Source organism: Alligator mississippiensis, chromosome 4 (genome assembly GCF_030867095.1).
Source record: "Alligator mississippiensis isolate rAllMis1 chromosome 4, rAllMis1, whole genome shotgun sequence".
Taxonomy (NCBI): Eukaryota; Metazoa; Chordata; order Crocodylia; family Alligatoridae; genus Alligator; species Alligator mississippiensis.
This window is the reverse complement of record NC_081827.1, coordinates 238,645,189-238,669,101: the sequence shown is the minus strand read 5'-3', so window position 1 is coordinate 238,669,101 and position 23,913 is coordinate 238,645,189. Positions and strand designations below refer to the sequence as shown.

General features: G+C 42.8%; 1 protein-coding gene across 1 annotated transcript in view; it reads left to right on the top strand.

Moving 5' to 3' along the window:
• Positions 1-8,379: 8,379 nt before the first annotated feature.
• The window catches only part of MGAT5 (alpha-1,6-mannosylglycoprotein 6-beta-N-acetylglucosaminyltransferase), a 215,649-nt gene continuing 200,115 nt past the window's right edge, over positions 8,380-23,913 (top strand). Inside the window, exon 1 of the mRNA XM_006258100.4 lies at positions 8,380-8,598. The gene's annotated coding sequence lies outside the window, so the exon portion shown is untranslated. The remainder of the gene's footprint in view (positions 8,599-23,913) is intronic.

The window sequence follows — 23,913 nt, the reverse complement described above, 5'->3', positions numbered from 1 at the left end:
TAGAATGCCTTATCTGTGCTATGTTTGGTTGTACAGTACTTCATCTCTGAGGCGCTTATCACTTGGAATATTTTTGTGTCTTTTAAGACATGCCCCCTCAACAAAAACATGTCTTTAAGAAATGCAGCTTGCCAAGTCTTTTAACAGGCTTCATTATTGTTGGGTGCTGTCCATTGTTCTTACCATTTATATAATGCACTAAATGTATAGCTTTTCTGCAGTTGTAAAGAAACGGCCTGCTCCAAAGCTCTTACAGACTAAGCAGGGAACAGATACATTCAACTGTGACAGCAGACAAGAGAGCCTGAAAGAAAGAGAAAGTTGTAGGTGTGGTTTCTAGGAGTGTTCATAATATTCAAGAGACAATCCTATACAAAAATCTCCAGTGCTTGAAAATATTCCAGCATTTTCAGACATGGACCCAAGCCAAAATCTCCAACTACCTTATTCTTTTGTGGGTGTTCAAAATAAAAAATCCAAATCTTGTAGCAAATGTTTGCCCTGGTTATAACAGGCATTCTGACCTGCTTCCTTCAGAACAAATAGCTGTTCTGTCATTGATCAGTGCAGGAGCTGATAGCGACCTGATAGAAGAAAAAGATATTGAAAGCAGTTCTTTTATGAGAAGTTCTGTCTTTTTTAGCTTAATAAGGCAGCCTCCAGAGAAGCGTTTGCTATGAATCAAATGTCTCAATTTTAAAACATTAATCACCAAAACAGTGACAGCAGTTCCCTTTTAAGAAGGCTTGAAGTAAAAGAAATCAGTCTTTAATGTCCCACCTTAATGCCTGCTATAAGTCAAATGTCATCTGGCTACTCTAAGAAAGAAAAAAGTCCATTTCAGCTCTTCTGAATGTGACATGTTTTCTTAACCTTTTGATGCCAGTAATGCATTTAGCACAAGTAAAAAACAGCTCTTAATTGGCACTTGTTGAATATAAATGGCAGAATGAACAAGAGGGATTTAAAAATAAAAGTGTAATAAGAATTATAGATGTCCACATGTTCATGTACAGAATTTCCTATCAAAATTCAGATGTACAGATGCTCAGGTTTTAGTATTATCTATTAAAACAATGGAGCCTAGTCTTGAAATCTAGATCAAAACAAAGTTCAGAACCCAGAGTTAAAGTCTGCGTGCATCTCAGCCTTTGTTTGATCCAAAGTAAAGTTAAAGCACCCCTGCTGCCATTTTTCAGTGCAGGGCCACACACACAACCACTCACAGCTGCTCTAATAAAAGCGCCTCCCCCCAACTCCCGGACCATTTGTATAAAAATGCTCCAAGTTCTGTTTTCCATTGTACCAGTACAATGTCACAGCCATTAGAGATGTTACATGCTACTAAAGAAGCATGGAATCTGATCCCTGCACATCAGGATTTTCCAGCATGTATAATGGGGGCCTTCCTGCCCACATGTTTCTGAGCTAACTGTGCACCTTTCTCTCCTGTCACACTTTGATGATACAAAATTATGGTGTTAATTAAGCTGGAGTCTGCCCATTTTTGCACCCTGATGCCAGGGGTTATTATTTGCCACTCTGGCTGCTGTACTCAAGCACCTGGATGCTGACTGCTCCAGCCCTTAAAGTGGCCAGCACCACCAGTGCCTTGCCACACATGTCTACCAGCTATTTTACAATTATTGCTCACTTTCACTATGGGTAAATGAATATTTAATACTGCTTTGTAAGCTTAAAATCATTTATTATTATTCTTTCTTACACAGCATCATAGATGAACACAATATTTGATAGCCAAGGAGTAAAATGAGGTATTCCTGTAAGAGATTATCATCTAAAATTAATCCAAACAGCATGAGGAAAGGACAACAGCTCAAGAAAATCAGAGAGAAAGATGTCGCACAAGAGGAGAATTTCTTTAAAACACTGAGGGGTAAAATCCCAGACTATTCAGACTTTGTTAGTCATTTCTATTCAGTGTACAGAAGATTTGTCGGTTATGTATAGCATTGTTTTTAAGCCAGCAGATGATGAGTTCCAGATTGGTTGAACCACTGAGAAGCTTGAGAGCTACCAAGTTAAATCAGAGGCTGCATGAGACTATGAGAGAGTAGGAAAGAGTGAGATGTGCACATTCTCAGCCCCTGATCCAACTCCTGCTATAGTTAGTGGGAGCTGTGGTACAGAGAACTGCATCTTTAAGAGATTTAGTATACCAGACACAGGAAATCCAGTTAAAGAGCTCTGTAGAAGCTCATGCTCTGTTTAGCAGAGGCAGTTGGAACTGTCCGATAGAATAAAGAAGCTGCCTCCCAGAGTAGTTACCCAACACCAGATGAGACTCTCTCTTGTCTTCAGTGGGAGAACTCAACGAAGCCTTTATGACCAAAGCCATTTTTAAAGGGAAGAAAAACCCAAAAAACAAAAAACCTACATCTCGGTTTGCAATTTTAGTTTGTGCTCAAATGAAAATGCACCTGGAGCAGCTTGTCGCAGGGCACCTCGGTGCTCCTGCTCCTAGAGAGGGGAAAGCTGCCAGAGGAGAAGCTCTGACAGTACATAAGGTGCCCCAGCGGAGATAACGAGCGCAGCTGCAGGTTGCCAGGGCAACTGATAAGAATCAGCTGGCCAGAAGGGGGCACGGCCTGGCCTTTATAAAGCCCAGGGCTGAGGCCAAGCTGGCAGTTCCCTGTCAGTAGCCAGAAAGGCAGGAGCTCATAGGGCTAAGATGCGAGTATTGCTCTAGCAGGCTGAAGGATGGTGGCTCTGTGGCACAGGAGCTATGTTGTTGCAGCCAGGTGGCCTTAAGTTAAGTTACAGCCAGGAGGCTTGTGTTTTGTTTGGTTAGTGTGTGTATTACAACGGGAGGCTTGGGTGAGGCTGTAGGGGTTGGAGGAGGCCTCATAGGGACCCCAGAGGGGTGGGCCCCCAGCGCCAGGGAGGGCGGAGTCTAGCGCCACGAGGGCGCATTATCCTCATAGGTACCCCAGTGGTATGGGGACCCCAGCACCAGTGAGGGCGCAGCGCCAGTGCAGGTGCAGCTTACAGCAAGGAGCGCAACCAGTGGCTTGCAGGCGGGGAACAGAGACCCTGGGTTGTGTGCGCGGTACGTAGACCCCAGCCCCAGAGCAGGGCAGCATTGAGAAGCCCAAGGTGGGCACGGCGAGCCCCGGAGAGGGGGAGCGCCTTATTAGGAAGCCCAGGACAGGCGCAGCAGATGCCAGCAAGGGCATCACTTGCGGGGTGCATAGACCCCAGCCCCAGGGAGGGGCGATATTGAGGAGCCCTAGAGCAGGGCCATACTGAGGAGCCCGAGAGGGGCAATATTTAAGAAGCCCAGGACGGATGTGGTGGACCCGGTGATAGGCCTGCACTGCAGGAAAACCCAGGACAGGGGCAGGGTGCTGTGGTGGACCCCGACGGAAGGGGTTAGTGGCATAACGCCCCAGGAGAAGGGCAAGGTGCTGCGGTTGTCCCCAGCAAAAGGGGATAGCAGCGCGGTGAGCCTGTACCAGAGAGGGTAGTAGTACGGTGGGCCCAAAAGACCGGTGGCCAGAGAGGACGTCCCAGAGGGTACTAGCCTATTGTAGAGAAGGCCCAAGAGTGGGCATAGGTGTATTGTGACCGGACAACATCTATCCCATCAGCGAGGCTTGGGGCATGGTATTAGGGGCGGTAGGAGCCACGCGCAGCCCATAAGGCTAGGGTGCCTGGGAAGCGCCCATCATACCGGGAGACCACAGGAGTCTGGGAGAACCGTGGGGACAGAGGTCCCAAATAGCCGTGCCCAGGAAGTCGTAGGCAGCCTCCCAATTATATTTTCCAGCAAGACGTGGCGGGCGAGAATAAGAGGGTGCCTTGGGCCAGCCTTGACACGGAGCGAGGGACCTCGAAGAGATCACGGCCCTCTTAAAGGACCCCGCCGTGACACAGCTACTCACTCCTAAGTAGGTTAAAAGACTACTGTTCTGATTAAAGGCTATAAAAAGTACAAGACAGCAGAGAATCGAGATCATTACAGTTTTGGGGTAATGGTCTTGCCTATGGAATCTGAATTTTATATCTCCAACCCAAATGGTTGGAGAATGGTTATTAAGCAAGCTTTCGGGTTCACAAACCCTTCGTCAGGGTACATTTATCACACATATTAAATGTCCATTACAAACATAGGGTCATAATTGTAAATGCATTATTGGTGGAAAATGAGCATTGAAAAGTAGATTTTATTTCTTGTTCTGATACTTCAGTAAAAAGTGAATTGGGTTGTCACATTTTTCTTTTGTAATTGCTAGCAGTAATAGGGAGTTTTGATGGAACATTTTTCACTGAAAATATTATGTTAAGTCAATGGTTAGGCAGTTTAAACAGGATACTGTAAAAAGCTCGAGAAGGACATGAAATATTTTATAGACCAGCTCTCTGTTACTATGGCTTGTTCATAATATCTTCAAAGAGGGTCAAAATGAATATTTTCCTATACATATTAGCTTCTTTTTGTCTTTATCCAGTTAAGACTTGGTGCCAGTATCTTCATTTACATAAAAAAATAGGAGCTTGGCCTCCATAAAGACTGTAAGATAGGCACTGCATTTTTCCCGTGCTTTTAATATTTTAATCAAGATTAAAATAACATGGTTATGCTGATCTGACTACTGCAACTTCCACCTAGGAGTGAGAGCAGCAGTGCAAGTGGAAGTGATATTCTTCAAGGTCTCTTTGTGACCGCAGACTTTTCAGCACATGGAATATGCTTTACTCAATCCATGTTATTATCCTTTGCAAAAATATGCAAAACCAAAAGCCACCTTCACAAGTCAAAGAATGCATGTATCCAAACCATTAAAAACAAAAAAGCACTGGATGTTTTTTATCTAAACCAGGGCTCTCTAACTTCTAAGTGGCCGGGGACTACACATTCCCAGGGCTGTGCTAGTATAAGTCATGCCTCTCTGGGCTGCAACCTCCCCTCCACTGCACACATAGGCAGCCTCCGTCTCCCACTGCATCATGAGTGCACAGATAGTGACCCCCTCCACACTGCACGTGTGGGCAGCCCCAACTTTGGCTCACCCGCACCATGGGCTGTGTAATCCCATCCCTTGATGCAGAAGCAGGAAATAAAAAAAAACTTAGAGAGGGAGGGAGAGCCTAGGGACCCTGATTGCAGCAGCAGCCAGACCGATAGGGTGATGGCCAGGTAGGAGCCGGGGTACCCGTGGGCCACATGCAACTGGACAACCCTGATTTATACTCCCAATGTTTTCTGATCTCCAGCACAGAAGCTGAGATGCAGACCACTCATTGTTCAGCAGCACATTCATCTATGCTAATCAAGGTGAAAAAGGTGTGAAATTAAAGCTTTATAAGCATGTAGTAGAGCCTCAGGACATACCAATTAGGATAGCAGTAAAAAGAGACAAAGCTGACACGAAAGGTATTTCCCAGTGATCTCCCTTTTGTCTTACCACCGTTTCAAGTTTCAGGGAATTTTCTTCTTCATCATTTTAATGGAGCCACCTTGAGAGTTACTGGCACCATACTTTGCTTCTAACCAGGCAGTTAATGTGGAAAGCTGTGTAGTGACTGCCAGTAGTCCACTGAGCTAATAACTGGCACGTTAGCCTGTGAGTCTGTAAAACAGGACAGACTCTAGACCCAGCATCAAGGGCAGAGCTCGTCTGTTCACTCACTCATGTATTGGGTGACAGCAGCCTGAGATGAGGTTATTGGCCTAATTCATTCTGGTTTCCACCCAAAGTGGATTTTATTATATCTATGCCAAAATAGAATGAGTTTGGATGTCTCTTTCTGAGTCACAAGGGAGCTAGTTGTTGGGAGAGAGTGATGTTTATGATGTATTATTCTTAATGGTACCAGTAAAGGCAGTAAGCAGACAGTACTGGGTGTGTCTACGTGTTCAATGAATGTGCTTTAGGTAATGCACATTAACTCTAGTACCTCCATTGTGAGGTTCTAGAAAAAATGCATATTCATTTATTTTAATGCACATTAACTAAAGAGCACTTTTTTTGTGATGCTTTAATGTGCATTAAAATAGGCTAATGCGCATCAAAGCACACGTGTAGATGTGCCCTTTATGTGCATGTGAGACTCCTACCCTATGTATATCATGGTACGCATGGGATGTGAACACCCCTTGGTTATAAATTCCTTGGTCAGTAAAGCATGTTTTCATGGTGCCTGTGGGTAACAGACAGGCTCCTCTAACTCCTCTAATGCCTTTCTATTCCAGAACTACTTTTCCATAAGGCACTGGTTCAGAGACTGAAAACCAATGTACATGTAAACTTTGTCAAGGAGACTCTGGGCAAAAGTCTTCTTGTGTTCATTTACTAAGCTAGATCTTGATTTAGTGTAAATTACAGTGGCATCATTAAAGAAATAAGTATCCATTACCTAGGTTTACATATGAGTTTTTACATTTTAAAAAACATTAACTCCATATTAAAAAAAAATGCCACCTTGTTCTGAAATCATGTGATTCAGAAATGTATTTTTCCACCTCCTTTTACTCCTCAGTAAAGGGTTTGCTGGGAGCATTTCTTTTTCTGGTAATAGCCAGGATATTTTAATAGTTGACCATCTCATCCAGATTCAGAAATGTACTTGAAGTTCAGAAAGACCCAGCTACCAACTGAGAACGAACACGCCAAAGAAATTCTACGACACGAGAAAATAAAATTTAAGAAATGCTTGGAAATTAATTCAAATCCAGCTCTTGCCTCCCTTCTGCCTCTCTTCTTCCTTCCTCACTTTTTTTTAGTTTTCCCTTGTTCCAGTAATGCCTGACCAACCCCCCCAATTCTGATTTATCTGGTTTCCTCTCTATTACTTTACTATTAGCATGTTCCTATAAAACATTTTGAGACACATGCTATAATGATGTGTGGTGGTGTATTATCTGCCCAAGGATAAAACAAGGCTGTTTTTAAAAAATAAGTCTTGGAAACAACTGGAATACAAAGATCTTCTCTACGCCTCAGTAAAAGTTTTGCAGGGAGCATTTCTTTTTCTTTGATAGCCAGGATATTTTAATATTCGACCATCTCAACCAGAAAAAGTTCTGAAAATCTCAGGTCAGCCACTTGATGCGAGTTTCCTAATTTACAAGGATAGCACAAGGAAGGCAATCAAAGAGCTGTAGACATCATTATTTTACCTGCTTTGTTTCTTTGTGACAAGAACTCGTTCCACAAATAGCGCAAAGCACAGCGGCTCTTTTCAGAAGTTGCTCATCTTTGGCACAGGAAGAGGCCCAGGGCTTTGATCACGGGACGCCTGAGAACACTTCAAATCCCAAATCTCTCATTAAATCCCAGTGCGACTTGCCAGCTGGGGGCACATGATCATCGCCTAATGAATGCTCCATGACCTGTCAACGGCAAACCGCCCAGCGTCGTTGTGGGCGCTGATGCGCCCTGTCCTAAGCAATCGTTCTTCAGCCTGTGTGGTTTGAAACACAGCGGTCTATCCCAGGAAATACGTACATACACACTCACACACACACACACACACATATATATATATATATATATATATATATATATACACACACACGCACACACACACACATATATATATATATATATATATATATATATCCTGCCAGCTATCCTGAGGGAAACATATATATATACACACCCAGGGTTCAAAATACAGGGGAGGAAGGACTGAGCCCCACATAAAACATGAGAGCCCCCCCATAAGAGACAAGAGCCCCCAGCCCTCCCCACACCTCTCTAAGCAGCTCAGGCAGCGGTGGCGGCTCCTTCCAGCCTCCGGCTGCCACCGCCACAGACCCCCCAATCAGAGTATAATTTGAACCTGATACACACACATACACACATACACCAATCAGAGCATAATTTGAACCTGATACACACACACACACACATTGTAGTATATATACACACAGGACAGCATTAACGGCAAGGAAGATGTGTCTGTGGTAAGCATCCCCACTGACAGGCCACTTGCTTTTCCTTAATCTGAGGCAGCTCGTGGAGCGGGAAGGCCTTGCTGCGGGTTGCTAAAGAGCAGGGGGTGTTTTAATGTGCACTAAATTGGGCTAATGCGCATTAAAACGCACGTGTAAACACGGGTGACGGGTGCCTCCAGAGGGGGGTGGGGGGGGACGACAGTTTGTGGCGAGCGGGTGGCCCGCAGACGCGGGTGCCGACGCCCCTTGCTGCGGTGGGGCGCGGCGCGGCGCGGTGTCCCGGCGCGGTCCCTCCCGGGCGGCCACCAGGTGTCAGCGCGCCTCCACCCCGGCCCGCGCGAGGAAGCGGCGCGCACAGCACAAAGTTGCCCGGGAGGCGGCGGCGGCGGCTCCTCCCCCGGCGCGTGGGGGCGGGCCCGGCTGCCCCTCCCCGCGCACCGGCAGATGCTGCCCGCCTGCCCGCCCGAGCGGAGCCGAGCCGCAGAGGCGCTGCCAGGCCGCCCACCGCCGCCCCGGCTCTGCGCACGCTCCCCTTCCTCCCGCTCCTGCTCCCGCTCCCGCCGCCGGGCCCTGTGCGCAGGCTCCTGGCCGCGGCCGGGCGGGCACTCGGCCGCCGCTCCCCGCTCGGGCCCGGCCCCGGCCCCGGCCATGGGCGCGGGGCGGCGCCGCACCAGGTAAGATAACGGACATAACGGGCCGCCTCTGGTGCTGGGCGGGGGAGGGGGGGGGTTGTGTGGGCCAGGCGCCTAAATCCTCTGGGGAAGCAGTTGGTGCCCAAACCCACCTCATGCCAACATCGCCCCCCCAAGCACAGTGCCTGAAATGCTCCCATCGCTTGATGCCTGCGCGGGCTGTGTTGGACGGGGAGACGGGTGTCCGTTTCTTTTCGGAGGGTCCCGCCAGGCTGGGGTGGGTTGGGTTGCTTTTGGGGCAGGGGAGAAGCGGAGTGGGGATGTTGCGCGGGAGGGTCGCGGTGGTCTCGGCGGTGCTGTGGAGGTGGCTCGGAGTAGGCCTTGACACCTTCCCATTGGTGGCGCCCGGAGATCTTGGTCGTAGCGGATCAATTCCTCGCGCTGAAATCGTTCCGCCGCCACGGAGATCGCCTCCAAAAATCGCACGTTGAAAAATACGAAGGTTTGCAGAGTCGAGCGCTGGAGCTGGACGTGCCGGACTTTCGGGCTCCCTTGTCCGGGTTGAATTCGGGTCTCGGTGTGGATCTGCGTGTAATTCAAGACTTGCGAAGTATTTATTTGTTTTCCCCTCGTATTGAATGAGCAGTTAACCGTGTTCAAAGCATAATTTCAGTTGGCTTCAGCTAGTGCTGTAGAAGTGCTGCGCATTCAACAAATCTGATCCGTGTTAGGCAGTCGGAAAATAAGGGCGTTCAGGGTCAACTCTGAATATTTTGATTGAAGCAACTTGCCAAGCAAAAGATAAAAGGCAGCTTTCTAGAGTGTCGTTCAGCTTCCTTGATCATCAGACCATCTTTTTACTTCCTGCATTCACGGGCCTCAGCCTTGCACTTCCACCTCGAACGGTGCTGTACAGACAGCAGTCTTAATCACACTATAGCCATGACCCTGTTTCTGGAGCATGTTCCCTCATCTTCACTAAATGAAGCAAAACACTGCAGGGAAACAAATATGAACCTGGCTTTAAAAAATTCTGGAAGGGGCAAAACTAATGTTATTTTGACCAACCTCGATTGTGTCGTGTCTCCGCTCCAGTGTTTTACCTTGTAGCTGTAGCATTCTCCTAATATTGTAGGTATGTAGTGATGTTGGTGTGCGCACACAGTTTAATACGAGCTATTGTAAAATAAATAATTACATAGGTTATGTGTAATGCCTTGTCTCCTGTCCAGTAAAGCACGAGTACTGAAGCAAATCATGCATTGCTACACAGAAAAATAAAATGCAAGATTGCACCGTTAATTCTACAGAAGCCATTGTGGTGGCGTTTTTAAAAGGTGGAGGAGTGGTCTAATACAGAGACACTAAAAATACCAAGGAAAAAGATCTCTTTTTGGGGGGGGGTTTCTGGAAGTTGAGAGTGCTGACCTGGGGTACAGGAAGATGTGATTTCATACCCCGGCAACCACTTCAGGAACAGCTCTGTTGCTCGTCTCTCTGGGGGTGTTGGTCACTCCTTCATTAGGATGATTCATGCTCCTAAATGCAGAGACAAGTGGGCACACTGTGGATAAGCATGTTAGCAAGTACCTTTGCCTCTGCAGAACAGAATTTGGACATGTTGATTGGGTTTCCAGTGATAATGATTTTTCTTTTTTCTTTTGGCTTCCTCATTCCCATTATCTTTTCCCTTATATAATCATTTTTCTGTATCCTTTTTTTACTTGTGGATTTATGACTTGGGGGAGGGGAGAGTATCAGCTTGAAAGAATGAGAGAACTCAAATTACCTGTCCCCAGAAGAGGTATAATCTAGGTAGTGGCAGTTAATGTTTCCTGCCCCAAAATATGCCTGAAACATGACCTGTTAAAATCAGTGCTAGTAAGAAAGGAGGGTTTTACTTTCTGCATCCATTTAATCTTTGGTCTCTGCTGTGACTGGTAAGAGCAGTATGGGAGATGCAGGCACCAGTTTTCTGGCAAATAGATGGAGACCAGCGTATTTTGTAACTGGTTATTGTCCTTTATATATCACTTTCACAATAGCTACTCCCTTTCAAAAACATCACTGAACATAGCTCTAAAAATAAGGGAGCGCTGAATAGTTCTTTATAGTTGTAATTGAAAACGGAGCCATTTCCCCTGGGTCACTAACTTAAATCCGTCTGCTTTGGTAATTTCCTCTGCAAGTATCTCTTGGCCTGTGTGACTATTGTACTCCGTCAGATTCTTCATGAGCAACTGTGCATATCAAGGAAACCACAACGGGGACTGTTATTGGCAGTCACCACAGAAAGGCCAAAGATAAAGAGGAGAAAATTCCTCATGTTGCACCTGTAATTTCTACTGTACGTACGAAAACTTTCACTACCACATCCTGTACCAGCCCACTGGGCAAATGAGCAACTCTGATGTTAAGGCCAAGCATGCAGCAGCCTTCTTCAGTGGTAAATTCACTGTCTTGTATTTTCCTTGCCTGTAATTTTGACTAAAACCATACACAGTTTTCAGTTGTGTTTGCATACGCTCTTCTTACATGAACAGAATAGCACTAACTGAGGAAACCACACGCCTTTCTGAAGAAGATAAATCCAGCTTGCTTTTTAAGGAGAGCCAGCTTTAACAGTCTAACTAAAAGACTGCTGAAGCTAAAGAGAAAGTGGCTGAAATACTTAAGCGTTACAAGGTTTGGACCCCTAGAAATTATCTAAAATTTAGGAAGGAGCTAAGAACTTTGAGGATAGATCTTAAGTACAGGCTTTCCTTTGTAAAGTATAATCTTTAGAGACATCTCAGTTGAGGAAAATTGTAACAGGCAAAGAATTTGTGACCTGCCTTCACAGAGGAGTATAGAATGAAGATAATTGCTGTTAAGGATCAACTCGCTTCCATCCCCCTGCCATCCTCTTGATATCTTAATGCCGGGATGTCCAACTAGTGGCCTGTGGGTTGCATGTGGTCCACAAGGGTCTAATTTGCAAATTTGCATCCCTCAGGCTCTTGCCATTGCAATAGCAGCCAGAGTCTCTGGGTTCCTCCTCCCTCTTCCACCTGCCACTTCCTGCCTCCACCCCACGGGAGGGAACAGTGTGGCACACTGCATGGAGAGCTAAGGGTGACTCCAGGGTTGTGTGTGGAGGGGTGTCAGAGCTGTGCAGGGGACGGGGATCATGCCCATGCAGTGCAATGCCAGGGGGGCATTGGGTGCAGCAGTGGAGTGGGGAGGGGGGGGGTCTACATGGCTGCATGGTGCAATGAGGGGGTGGAGAGAACATCCATGTGGCATGCAGCCTGGTGGCCTGTGCCTCACCTAGTGCAGCCCATGTGGCATGTGGTACCTGGGGGCTTAGAAGTTGGACAGCCTTGTCCTAAGGTGCCTTTTTGATTAACTTTTGAAATAGAGAGGCTACCCAGGATTGTATCAAACTCTCCTGTTTCTTTTAGAAGCCTGAGGGCCTTTCTCTTTAAAGAACTCCATTTCCTTTTGTAGTGGTAGAAGTTTTCATTGATGAGTCTCCTACCTCAAGTCCAGGGGTGTCAGACATACAGCCTGCAAAACTGTTTCATTTGGCCTGCCAGGAGTGCAGTGAGCTACCAAAAGTTGGGGAGCATAGCCAGTAAGGCATGACCTGCCACAAAATTTGGGGGCCCTGGACCCCAGTGGACATGGCTGTCAGCAGCAGGGAGGCGAGCGAGTGCTATGCAAGCCCTCACTTGCCCTGCTGCTGCTCAGTCCTCAGTCTGCACTGACACCTGAACTTGGATTTGGATGAACTGCAGCTTTTGCTGACTCCATGGACCCATCTGAGAAGCCCCTGTGGTCCAGATTCGGCTCTCAGCTAATAACAGGAACTTAGTATATAATTTTTTTTCTGCATCTTGCTTTTAAAATTGCAGTATAACAACAGAAGCCCTTTGACATGTCATGTCTTGATTCAAATAACTTAGTTCTTAGAAGTGTACAAGGTGCTTCACAGGCAAATATGAACCCATGGCCCATGAGCTCACATGCTAAAGAGAGATTATCTTTGTATTTCATAAAAGCATTCAAATTCCTTTGTTGACACCCCTGGTAGAAGAGGTTGAGTCATCTGACTCTCATTCCCTGCTTTGACTATTAAATAATGCTGAAAAGAAACCCCATGTAACAAATATGGAGAGGCCTGGATTCTGATAGAATCTCTCTATTCATATGCTTCTCTCCCAAAATATTCACAGGGATCATGATTGCTGACACTGGTTCCAGAGCAGGTCGGAGTGGTGCTTTTATGGAGGCTCAGTAAAAGGGTATTGATTTCTATTGAGAGGAAATGACTTCTGAATTGGTGCTGAACAGTTCCCTCTCCCCCCCCCCCCCGCCCCCCCCCCTTCTGGAGAAATTCCTCTTGTTATAGGACAATATCTGAAGTGTCCTATGCTCTTTTTCAAAATGGGCTTGAGATAATAGTATAATATTTCTCATATTTTGCAGTCACTTGCAGATGTAATGTCTACTTCTGTCTACATATGTGCACTGTCCAAGTGTTAAAATAGAAAAAAAAATCTCCTTTTCACACTGGAGAAGAAACGGTTGTGTGTGGCACCCATTAACAGAGTTGTGAGTGCTTTTCTTGAAGGAAAGCTGTCATAGCAATAGATCTTTCATTTAGTTCTGAAAGTATTTAATTCCATGGTTACTTTTATCTTTTGTATGGAACAGATTTTCATCCTCCAGGAGTAGCCCTAGGACCTTCCTCACATGTGAGCTCTTCTCTGGTTAGTGTTTTGGTTGTTTTTATAGAGGGTAGCTATTGTGGGAGTTCATGGTTACAGGATTATGTGATCTCTTGGTAGTTCACTCATTTAAATGGAAGAGCTTTGACTATGAGGAGAGAGTACCTGAACTAACTGTTTATTCAAGGTGGAACGGGTGATATCTTTACAGTGACGTGTTAAGTAGAGAGACTGTACCATTTTGTCCGAATTTGAGTGTTTTCAGGTTAGTAACCTAATTTTTAGATGCAGCCTGGACTAGATGACCTTCAAAGTCCCTTCCAACCCTATAATTGTAATATTTTATCTTGGAATAATCAAACCTATGTGTCGTGAATTTGTGGGTTGTTGCTACTAGGCTTTTGCTTTCTTTTTTCCCTTGCAACAGACAACTCTTAACCACCTTCCTGTCTTGTCATTAAGATTGGCTTTTACATCAGTGTAAAAAAGGACATATGATGCACAGTGAAAATTCTTTAACTTGGTATGGAACTGCCCTAGGAAAAATCAGGTGAGGCTAAATCAATGTAAGTTACAGCATTGTACGTATACAGTGGGTCTGTAGGTTATCCTAAGGTAGTTTTTGGCCCTGGGCAAACAGGCTGTTTCCTTCTCTTCATCACCTAGTAAGTCCAGCTACTGCTGGGTAGCTGCACTTCTGTTTACGTAGCCTGCGCAGGTGCCGCCTTCCCAGCTGGAAGCGGTGGGGCAGGGGAAGGTCTCGCATGGTGGCTGCCACTGTTCCACATTCAGCTGTGTACTGTCTGGCTGCCGGGGGTACGCTGCTCTGCGTCTGGTCCCCAGGGGTACACTGATCCCAAAAGGTTGAAAACCTGGGGTGGAAAACTGGTGTAAGTTACACCGGTATAAATATATTGTATCCAGGCCTTTAAACAACTTTATCTTCGAGATAGAGGTGTCATTTTCATACATGTGTAACCAGCACCGGTTATGGTCAGGAATATGTATTAATTGGAGATTGGCTGAGGGAAGTTTAAGATGCAAAACCAGAGAGGAGGTTTGAGGCTCTCCTTTTTGTACATGACAAGTTTATGGTTCCAGGTATGTCTATAGAGGCATTGCCAATATTAAAACTGGAAGATTACTACAGCAGGAAGGAAGAGAGAGGGGAGTGGAAGAACTGGCAAAACCGCCCAAAACAACAAACAAACAACACGCGGCCCCCCCCCCCAGCGAAGCTCTTGGTTCAAGGAAACTTTGAAGCACTACTATGACTCTCTTGATTTATTGTCTTTTGTTTGCATGAACTAAAAATCCTCTCTCAGGAGGGGCCTTTTAAGTGAAATGCTTTTAGATGCTGTTGTAGATTTAAATAGACCATCTTTTAATCAAATGTTTAATTATCCACATAAGATTGTGGAGGGTACAGGACAATCGGAGACACAGTTCAGTTTCATGGGAGCAAGAAAGCACATTCTCTGATGCAGTGTTCAGCTAGAGCCGGTCACTTTCCCCCAACAGCTTTTAATTAACTTTCCTGGGTGTTTTATACACGGTAGAGACTTGCACTAATTTCATCTGCTGATTTTATTTATTTATTTATTTATTTTCTTCTTTTTTAAACTTGCTGGAGGTATGTGCTTCTCATGGATTTAAAAATACCAATTAAAACAGGGAGAAATTCTCCTTTGACTTAAAGTGCCGTATCATTTTTTTTTTTTTTTAAAAGGCAAAACAAAGCTTCATTGCTGATTGTTAAAAGACCCTGGAAATATAGTTAATCTAATAGCTACTACATCTAATTTTTCTCATTTGAATATTAATACAATGGAACCTGTGGTAAACTCAAAGTGAAAGTCTGCTTTGGTGAGTTACTAGAAAATGAAAGTGTCATTATTTCAGTGCATTGTAGTGTGAAAACTGCTGCCTAAAGTACAAGATATGTGTGTAGGAGTTGATGGTGGAAATGTTAACTATGGAATTGTTCTGTTCCCTTACTATAGGCAGGAATTATCAAATTTTATCCAAACTTATTTAAAGGTTGCTGTTTAATAGCTACTAACTCAAAAACAAACTTGAAAGGAAAAATCAGAATATAGTTAAAGAATCTCATCCAGGAAGTGGTTGCTGCCCATCTTTAGTCTTTGAAATTTTAAAATGACCTTCCTTTTCTCACTTATTTCAGTATTTGCATTGTATACTAAAAGAGACTCCCATTTCTGAAAAAGAAATAGAGGATGATCTCAGTCTTTTCACAGTTACCTAATTGCAAAATTTCTGAGCTACTTGCTAAATGAGCTCCTTTCCTGAAAAATATTACATATCAAAATACATTTTTTTTAAATGTAGTGAGGCACCTGGAGCCTTAGTGGTTTTATAGTGGAATCTTTTTAGACCTATTTAGTAAGTTTTCTGTCCTAAATTAGGGATAATTTGAAGAACACTACTACTTCTATATTAAATAAAAAGGGAGAAACGTTTTTGCCTTTGCTAAGCTGATAACTCTCAAATAATCTTGTCAAAGACGCACTTGAGTAAGGGAATAGGGGCAAGTGGTAATAAGGGTAAATATCCCCTATTAAAGTGGATTTGGAGTTTTTTTGTAAACTAAAACTTTTTTTTCCCTTTCGTAGTTAAAGTTTGGCTGGGAAGACTATTTTATAATTAGGAATTTCTTAACAACAACTGTAGTATAGTTCTGTTAGAGCCCTGATCACAAAAAGCTTACATAAATCAATTTTGATTATATCTTTTCCTGAGGCTTTGCTTTTGTTTGATTTAGAGACACTTTTCCTTTATGTAGAGTAGATTGCCTTGCAATGGTTTGGTTTTAAATTGGTGAAATAAATTTTCTTGCTATAAAATAACTCCCCTGCAAAAATGTCAGTAAATGGCCTGCTTCACTTAGGTAGAGCCCATAGCAGTAGTTTCATGAATAGCATAGCAATTAATGCCTTCCTTGTTCAACAAGAAAAAAAATAAACTACTTCTGTATGCTGGCAAGCTCATTGCATCCCCACTTAAAGGAGTTCTTGACATCTTATTTGTTTTTTTCTTCCATTTTTGGTTCAAAACTTGGCAGGTGCCTGAAATGCTTTATCTTGACCCCTGTCTTCCTTGTCTTGCTTATGAGTTACAGAATCAAATATCTCAAAAGAAATCCTGGTTACTCTTTCAGTGAACAGTGGCAAGTGTAATTAAAACACTCGCCTTCCTTGAAACTATTATTTTGTAGGGGGGAGCACTGGAAACTAACATAATAGGATTACTCCTGTATCTTGTTCTCTGTTTGTTTTCCATTAAAATTAATGGAATTAAATGGCATTGAATAATCTTTGTACTACTAGCATACCCCCAACTGGACATGCTAAGAATAGTTCCAGTTAAATATGTAACTGGATTTATAAACACAGGTCTGGGAGAACACTTCTGAAATATCCCAAGTCCCTTTTTCAGAAATGACTTGAGCTGCTAAGATGTGTTCATTTTCAGTCAGGCTTAAATCTGCAGATCACATTTGAAAATGGGACCTAAGCTATTGAGTCACTAGGTGCCATTAAAAATTCCTACTTGCCTTCACATAAAATTGCACTAGTTTAGTGGAGGGTGGGATATAGTTAAACTGGTGCTAGCCATCTTTGTGCACTGTCCATGGGAGTTATATTGACTTGGTTTGGATAAGAAATTTGCATGAATTTATATGAATTTGTTAAAATAAGACTGTTAGACCAGTTCAGTTTTTTGGACAAACAAAGCCAGAGAACAGCGTATGTTGTTAAACTCCTCTCCCACAGAGAGAAGAATGGAGAAGATCACATAATATCACTTAGTGCTTTTAATCTCCACATACTGCAGGCCACTTTTCCCCCCCTCCTCCCTACTGTGAACAGATCTTAAACACAATGTTGCTAGAGTCTTAGGTGAGCAAGTTATGGAGTAAACCCAAATATAAAATTAGTGGAAACGTGTTAAGAAATCATGGGTGAATGCTGAGATGAGATGTTCTACTTTCTGTACTCGTCTGTTCAGTGTGGGAATCCCCATTATTCATCATTATAAAGAAAAGCTGTGAAACATGTTTTTTCATTCATTTAAGCCTAACTGATCTACCCATACTATATACCTACCACTATACCTACCAGTTTGAAAAGAATATAGTATATACAGGAGTAAAATGCTTCAAAATTATGCTTTTAACAGGCTTTTTCCCCTAGTATAGTCTTAAATAAAACTAGCCATATATTATTTTTAGTACAATAGATCAGATTCCCAACAGATAAATTTTTAGGTATAATTTTATAATTTAATTAAGATTATTATTTTGGTGCACATTTTAATATGAATTCTCTCATACACATGTTTTTTAATAACCATTATTTTCTACCATATACCAACTGAGTTTAATTTATAAGCCAGTTCTGGAAAGAGTAGGATTTTTTTCCCTATTTTAATTTTCCTTCTACACCAGTATGATATTTTTGTAATTCCTGAAAATGTTATAAAGATGCAGTTTATTACATATTCAGAACATGGAAAAATGCCATGTACTAATGAGGAGATAATTTATCACAAAAAGTTTAGTTTTATAGATCAGTTAGGAGGGGGGTTATAATAAGTCCTACATATACAACTATATGAATTCTGTAGATTAGTTGCTTACGCTCATTTGAATATTGGTATTGAAGGATTTAGCATAGATGTGAAATTGTAATTTATTTATATATATTTTTTAGAAATTTAGGAACCGTAGGATGGAAATTAAAGGATGCAGATTTGGCTTATCTCTCATCTTCCTCATCTATTTCAAAATATTGTCTTATAACATTCACAAATGGCTCTCGTTTTGAGTTCTGGTTTTTCAGGCAATTAATTTTTAATGAGTGCCATTTGCTTTAATATTTTTAATGGGTAATTCTGTTGACTTGTGCATGCTCAATGATTTAATATTAAAAACATGCAGTTGCAATGAATGTTTCATTGAGTACCTCTGCCACTATAATGTTACTTTCATTAGCTTTTCTTTGTTTTTCATTGTTCGTGTTGTTAATTCACTTTTATAAGGAAATATGAATTGTGCTTCACACAGCTAGTGAGATAGTTTTTTCAACAGTTACAGACTTTCTCAGATTTTTCCAGTGGGTTGGCAGTGAGATGATTAGTAAAATAACTAGCCTACTGAAAAAGAGAACTACAGAAATCATTTTTAACCCTGTAGAAATGGAACTGAATTCGAGGAATATGTTTACAGCCTCGTTTTGACCAGAGATCTCTCCGAATTTAGTTAACAGGAAGGAATTGTGGATAAATTGATCCCATTCAGGATTGGCTTCTGAAATCTCTACCAGGGAACTTCTTTTGGTTTCTTTTCAGTAGTCTACTTATTTTTTTGCTAATGGCTTTTACTTGAATCTTCTGAAAAGACCATTTACTACTTCTAAAAGTTGCTGTGAAATTGCCACGGGTCCACTGGAGATTAGACTGAGTTCAGCAGAATATGCATACTGCCTGCTGAACATGTCTTATGACTGCAGCTACCAACCTTGACTGACTTGAACCAGTGATCTACAGTAAAAGGGAAGTCTGCACAGCGCAGTGTAAAATGCAACAAGCGTTTCAGTGTAATGGCTCAAACTCAGTGCTGAAAACACCCTACTCTAGTTTTTGGCAATAGACCTGCCTTGGTGTGCAACATCCTACCCTTTTTGTATAGCTTTTAGCTCTCTACTTAATATTGAAAACTGGAACTGGCTGCTATAGAGCAAAGACCAATTCAGATGCAGCTTCTGTTGATTTTCTGTTGAAGTCTTGATTTATTTCCTAGCATCACAGCTGCCTCACTACTTGCGTTGTTTTCACACTGTGTGATGTTACAGAGAAATGCTAGAATTGATCAATCTACTTTAAAAGTTTCAAAGAGCACCTTCTTTCATACCCAGGTATTGGCATATGTTCATTTGATGTCCAGGTCAAAGAAAACAGTGAGCCCTTTTAACAGGCAAAACAGAGATCCTTTTATAAGAAGCTGTACTTGGAAAATATTACTATAATTAAAATATATAGTGCAGTTAGTCTACATAAGATTTATATTTCTCCTGTCTTAAAGGAAAGTTACTCAGAGGATGAATTCTTTTTGCTGCTGAAAAGGAAACATGACGTGCTGCTTTCCCATGTTCGAAGTGTGAGGTTTCTTTAGTCCATTAATCTTGCCAAACCTGTAACTTCTGCATATTCCTCTCCCAACTTTTGGTTTGTGGTGACTGACCTACAATCATTTTTCATTTTTGCTGCTACTGAGTGTGCTAATTAGGATCCTTTAGGATGAATTTGGGGTTGGGGAGGTCTTGTTTCTTCCAGCATCGGCACTCCCAGATCTTGTTGTCTCATTTAAAAACTAGAAATCCAATATACATTGTGTTCATACAGAATGTTGACTGTGATGCCAGAGGGCTTGCTACTCTCTCACAATGTTAATTGGTAGTTCCTCGTGGTTGTGTGTTGTGCTGTTCAGATGAAAATTAAAACTTACTCTTTGTCCTAGTCAAAATCTACTTCATTTCATTATATTTTGCCCCTTTAGATTTGCTGTCATTTAAGTACAGCATTATTCTGTGCTTCTTGACCAGTGCCTTTTGTGCAGTGTTGTCTCATATAAACTATTTAATGTTCCATTTCACAGGTGGTTGCACTTAAGTGATCCGTGTCTATATAGGTGGTTAAGGGCCTTTATGGAAAAGGACTGACTGTATGGGCACTCTCAATATAGATTTATATTTTATTCTGGATGTTTTTAAAATTAGCTACATTGTTTTTGTGTCCTGGAAATTTTTATTGCATATTGAATCTATAGGAATACTAATAATTAAAATTGGCAACATATATGCATTACAAAAGGAGACTATCATTTTTAATGAAGGTATGCTCTTGCTCTTTTACAGGCTACGGATTATTTTTAAAGTTTCCTCCCACCTTTTTCTTTAAATAAGTTAAAAATGTGACATTTTATTAAGAAGGTTGATAATGCAACTTAAAATTCAGTATTGTAGCTAAAGTAGAAATTTATTCTGGGAAACCCTTCTGGCACTGGAAATGTACAGTACTTGACATTTTTTTACAAGCCCTTCTAATATGAAGAACATACTTGTTAAGGACGTTAAAATGTGTGCAGCCAACCAACTTTGAGATAATTAAAGAAGTTTTGTAACATTTATTATGTACTTTATATATAGAATGTTGTCCATCCATTTTGTTTGATAGTGGAAGGATCTGGTCAATAGCAAAACCAGATTTGGCCAGTGAATTATTAGAACTAGTATGTACCCAGTACTGTGCCCGGACATTGACTGTATTATGTAATGCCCTCTTAGAAGGTGCTCGGATATCATGTTACTCAATGGTTATAAGGATCCCTATATAAAACAGCGTTTTGGCTTTATAAATGCTTAAATAATGCAGACAGTCATCTGGCTAGATGATGTTGATGAAATTTTTCCAATCATAGCTGAAATACTGTTCTAGCAACTCTACTAATTACATGGATTTTTGGTCATTCTGCCTCTCTCTTTTTTTCGGTTTTACTCCACATTTTTATTTTTCTCTTCAATAATAATTATGTTATATCTTGAACTATTTGTCACCACTTGCTGTCTTGTTTATTCCTCCTACTGTTTCTTTCCTTCTCCCTCTGCCCCATACTCTATGAGCCCATAGGGGCCAATCATGTGCTGCACTCTTAACTGTCCACTGGTTGGTGTCCATGCTGTGGCATGCCATGCCTTTAGATCTCCAGAGCACCATTCTCTTTTCTAGTTTAATAACTTCCTGCCTCCCCTGTTGCTGTTTAGCCGGCAGTTGTCTGGCAGATGCGTCCAGACAGCTGGTGTTTCTTCCTCCTTGCCACATCAAGTGCTGTATGCTTTTATACCAATCTCTGGCTTGTTTCTGATGTGGATGTACTAGGTGACCACAAAGAACTGTCTTTATCACTGTATTTCACAGGCTAAGAATGTTAAAGGCCCTTATCTCAAGGCGCACGGAGCAAGCTTTGATTCTTTCTAGAAACCATAATGAAGACTTTGCTTAGAGAGATGACCAGCAAGATGGTGCTATAGTTTTCCTGTTTGCCTTTGTTTGGTGTCATGGCTGTTTACAGATGTTTAAAAAAAAATACCCAAAAAACCCACAAAACTCCTGCGCTTTATCAAAAGAAGCATTGCATTAGTTTGAATCCACTCCACAGTGCCTGTATAGATAGGGCGGTTTGGAAGGGCTTTTTCGCATTTTAATCTAAAGCTGATTCAATTGACGTTTAGATAAACGCGACAAAAAAACCACTAAAACACTCGATCTATATAGATGTTGGGTGAGTCGGGTCCAACTCACGCGATTCCTCTCCTGGGCATGTGCTGGGCTCAGCATGGGAGTGTACTGAGTTTAAAGTAAAGCACCATTTTTTTTAATGTCTGTAAGTAGCCCATGACCAGCATCAACCTCCCCCACTTTTCAGGGACTTTATTGTTACTGCTGCCTTGGTGACACCCTAGGTCCCTATCCTGCTGCATGCTACTTTTACATCTAGTGAGACACAGGTCCTGTCCCAAAGAACAATAGACATAAAAACAATTAAATGCTGGGAAAAGGTATAGTCTCTTCTCCCAGCTGGAGATTGGGACTCAGGGTCCTGTGGCATTGCTGGGTGTTGAATTCAAATCTCCTGGGTTATAGTTCTAGACCAGTTCTTTCTTTCATTTTCTGGATTTGTTTTGTATGTTTGTATTATCAAATTTCCGCTCCAGTCCTGGGCCTTTCTGCAAAGTCTCCTTTCATATACTTGGTCCAGTTTTCATTTGTTAGTAAATGTCTCCTAAGTTTAAGGGATCTAGGTTTGTGAAAGGACTGAGGTGCCTGAAGTGAGACCTAATACCCAAGTGTGTGATTCCCTGCCTAACCATGTTGGTATCTAATATCAATTAGCAGCTAGCTTTCATCAGTTAAGTTCCTTAGTTGCATAAAATGATCTGTGCATGCTTCAGTCTGCTGCAGTCTTGTCAGGGCTGAGCAGCCCTGCCCATATTTCATGCCTAAACCTTATTTAGGATTTTTAATCTAGGTTTTTCCATGTTAATTCCTCCTGCAGGGCATGTTCTGGTGGGCATGCTTGGATCGTGTCTAACACATAGCCACAGGATTGGGTTCCTTATGAAACATGTCAGTGGACTTGTCTACACAAGATGCTAAATGCGCAGTTGACTAATTCTACTATACATCAGCGTGTCATGACAAAAGCTATGCTAAGGCGCTAATGTATTAGTACCTGTTAGAATTAATACCTGTTATCACAGATACTAAACGTAATGTGCCATAACAACAGCATATTAATGCACATGTAGACGCGTCCAATATTTGCTGTTTTTATTTAAAAATGCAGCTGGAAGAGTTGTTGTCTTCTCTGATTTAGGAGTCCCATGTCTCCATATAAACCCTCCTTCTCTCATCCACTGACTTTTCAATTTACATCCTCGCTGGCTGGCTGTCTTGCATGCACACCAGCCTCTGGCTTCTTTTCTATTCCTTCCGTCCAGGAAGAGCACATACCAACTGCAGATGCTTCCTCAGCCTGACAAAGCGTTTTTAAACCTGAAAGCTTGCTAAGAAAAAAAATTTCAACTATTTAGTTGGTCTAATAGAAGATATCAGATTTACCCAAAGAACCTTGCCTTCTAGGCAAGTGCTTTAACTACTGGGGCCAGGTGGAGACATTACACTTATTCTGGTTTAGGTGGTCAGAAACCGGTATTTACCCGTAACAGGACAGAAGTTTGGAGCATGTAGACTGCTTTAAAAATGGCAGAATCCGATCTAAGATAGATCTTTATTCTTGGACCTAATTGATCTATGTTAGACCAGTGAACTGAACTTCAGTACTAAGTCTGCTCCTGAATAGTAGGTTGCTGTCTACCAGCATCCCAGTTGACCGTGCAGCTTCCCTGGTAGCCCCACTTGCAGGGAGCCACCCAGCCTTCTCCTGCAGTGCTGGGGAGCTGTGCCTTACTGCCCCATGTGGCAGCCATCTGCACTTGGACTGTGTACTTGTCCTTGCCATGGTGTGACGAGTTGGGGGGCCTCTGTTTTGAAGCAGGAATAAAGCAAGTGCCTCCCTTCCCTGTGTCTGCATGGCCAATGGCTGTGGGGCTGTTTGTGCACCATGCTGTCACAGCTGATCCCTCTCCTTCCCAGTTAGCAGTCAGTCTGGCTGGCATTTCCAGCCAGTGTGACTTCCGGTTACTGTGCCTGCTTTTGGGAGGCATGGGGGTCTCTCGGTGGGCTCCTGCATACCCACTGAGACTCCCATGCCTCCCATGAGTGGACCCAATCACAGGGATCAGACCAGAATGGAGATGCCTGTCACTGGCTCGGCAGCACTCAGAAATCCCCAGCGGCTCAGGGAGGCTGTGGGTCATGTTGGGAAACATGCTGGAGCAACCCTACCCTGCTGGCCTCAGCCAGTGCAGGTAGTTTCTCGCTACCCCCACCTCCCCACCCTCTGAATGACTAACTTGTGTTCTGTTCACTCATGACCTAAACTAGGGCACTTACAGAAACCCTTGTAGGTTTGAGCAGTTCCATCTCCAGCTCTTTGAAGGTCTAT